Source organism: Anoplophora glabripennis, unplaced genomic scaffold, assembly GCF_000390285.2.
Source record: "Anoplophora glabripennis isolate ALB-LARVAE unplaced genomic scaffold, Agla_2.0 scaffold1122, whole genome shotgun sequence".
In the NCBI taxonomy this organism is placed as follows: domain Eukaryota; kingdom Metazoa; phylum Arthropoda; class Insecta; order Coleoptera; family Cerambycidae; genus Anoplophora; species Anoplophora glabripennis.
In genome coordinates this window covers 81666-84831 of record NW_019426068.1, presented here as the reverse complement: position 1 = coordinate 84831, position 3166 = coordinate 81666, and positions in this window count along the sequence as shown.

Genomic DNA, 3166 nt, shown 5'->3' with positions numbered 1-3166 from the left:
GCTAACTTTATTTTTATTTTTAAATCAAAGTGCGCTGGACGGATGACCGCTGTTTTACTCGTCCTGACATTTTAAACAGGTAAAAAACATATTACTTTCTCAAAAACAATAAGTACCTACCTAGGTTACACCAAAGTTTATATTTACACTAAAGTTTACATTTATTATGTAAACTTTGGTTATACGCAACTGTATATTGAATAATAAATTGAAATACTAAAACTGTGTATTATTTAACATAATAAATTATAAAACGTTAAAACGTTAATAATATTAAAAATGATAAATTGTAATAACCGTACATTGGAAAACAATCATCCCGATTCATTACATTTTCCTTTGATAAAATACCGACAACTTTTTGCTCTATGGAATGCGATCCTACTACAGTTCGTATTAGACTAGCAGCCAGATAGGGTTCCGTTTACTAGCTATAAAAATAAAAACTTTTTACAGCCATTTAAACATTTAATTTGTTGATAACAATTAAACTCACCACTTTCAGGCTTTGCGACCAAGTTTTTTGGATTCAGGAGCACAAAATACTACGAATAAGTTGTTTGCAGCCGTGGCACTCTGTTGGCCACGGCACCCTATCTGGCTGCTAGACTATGCACACGTACACGTGCAAATTAAAAGTGGGTCAAATAAAAAGGTTATTGACCCTAAATACAGGTTAGCCTAGGTAGGAAACACGTACCGAGTTATTTATTTGTCTCCGTCCGATTGTTTTTTTTATTTTCTATTACTTACAGTCAATATTTAAATACTACATACATTTCACCCTCTCTTTATAATTTATCTAACGAGTGTTGGTTTTTTATGTCATTATTTCTGTAATGAAATTGAAATGGTTGGTGTCAATGTATGGGCAGGCGTATATGGCGATCGTTTAATTGGGCAGCATTTTCTACCTGAACATCTGAATGGGCCGCGTTACTTTCAATTTTTAGTAGAATTGTTTGAAAACCTTCCCCTTCAGATGTTACTGGATATGTNAGTGTTTTGCCTGGGCTGTGAATGCTGCTTTATTTCCTACATCTATTAATTCAAGCCAAATTTCATCGTATCCACATCATTCCACGGCACTAAATTTTGAAGGTTTGGAATTTCCTATTAAGCTTAAAGATATCCCTAAGTTTGAAGCATTAAATAACATTTCCGTTAATGTGTTTGGTATAAGTAATCAATTTAAAGAAGGGCGTATTAAACACGAAATTGTTGGACCATATTATTTTACCAAATTTCGTAAAAATATTAACGTAAATCTTTTATTTATTACTGATGATAGTGGAAATAGTCATTATTGTTATATTAAAAACTTGTCACGGTTAGTATCCACACAGAAATCAGATCACAATGGTAGAACATTCATTTGTGACGGTTGCCTGCAATTTTTTCGAACGTCAGAACGTTTAAAATTACATCAAACTAATGACTGTAATTTTATTTGTATAAAATTAGCAACCGCAGATATTAAAGTCAATAAATATGGAAAAGCACTTCCTAAAAATTTGCTTAAATTTACGAATTTTGAGAAACAGCTTACTGTTCCTTTTGTAATATATGCATTTTGAGAGTATTTTAAAACCAATTCAAAATGTACAACCGTCCGATGAATCTTAATTTTCTATAAAAACCTATGAGCATGTACCTTATTCGTTTTGTTTTTACGTAAAGTGTAATTTTGACGACAGGTTTTCAGAATTAGTACAATATCGCGGTTTAAACGCACCAGAAATTTTTATACAATAACTCGAGGAAGTTATAATTAAACTTTATAACGAACATTTAAAAAATATTCAACCTATGTTAGCACTTTCCCAATATGAACAAGAAATATTTGATTCTAGTCAATATTGTCATATTTGTGATAAACCCTTTGATGACTCCTGTGTCAAGGTCAAAGACCACTGTCATTTGACAGGAATGTTTCGCGGCGCCTTCCACGTTATTTGTAATTTAAATTAGAAGTTACCTAACATTATTCCGGTAATTCTTCACAATCTCACAAATTATGACTGTCATCTTTTTATTAAAAAATTAGCTCTAAACCAGGAGGAGATCCACGTCATTGCACAAAATAAAGAAAAATATATATTTTCGTGTAAGATGATCGTTTGTGCCTAATATTTGAAAATTGTGAGGGGATTCAACAGCCTGGGCCCGCCGCGAAGACGACGAAGCAGAGCTTCGGGCCCCACGTCGAGCGCCATGTCGTGAATTATGAACTGAATTATTGGTTTCCCTGACCTGGGTCCGCAATAGAGACGCACGAAGTTCTAATGGATCGTCACTTGGAACGCCAAGCCGCATCAGATTTTCAAGCGACTGTGGTCTGTGGTGGATATAGCCTACAGACGTGGTGTCTAGGACATGAGCTCGTGGGGGAGATCTCGATGACGATCGTCAAGCCCCACGTCGAGCGCCGTGTCGGGTTAGACTTTCTAAATAGGGACCACTTAGGGCGGTGATCGAATGTTCGGGGGAAATCATGAGAGTGGAGTGCTTAGATGGAAAGAGCCGGCTACGTCACCTATGATATAGTCGGCTAAGGGGTTTTTGCATGCCATGGTACCCGAACGAGATACGCATTGCTCCCGCTGGGTACCATTTAGTAGTAATGCTGTGTGTACTGTATCGCCGTCGCCAACGGTTCCACGTTCCGGAACACCCGATATCGGAGGTAGGCCGACATCGGGGCCGGACCGCGAACCGTGGTTGAGCTCATGGGATTCCCCGGACCCTACCAGTTGGTACGTAGGTATAACCTCGTCCCGAGTATCTGTGGGTGACCCACTTCGTAATAACTCTCGAGTGCTACTCGTCTCCGTGAGTCACTGTTCAAAGCCAACAGCCGAGCTGAGCAGACGTGTTTGTTTGTGAGGTGAAGTGCATTGCAACGAGCAAGATCTACCTGCCTTTATTAAGGCTACCTGGAAAGAATCCCTTTCTTTCCTTTTAATCACCGACCTAATCCCCGGCTTAAGCATAGACGCCGTGGACATCTTTGTTACAGGTACCTGTGCCGGGGTTATGCCCAGGTAATTTTTTACTTATTTATCAGTTATTTGCATTACTTTAGAATACATTTCTTTAAAATTGCGACCCCCGACAAACAATATACCAGACAGACAAATACACCAAAAGACACGTACGCCCCCGT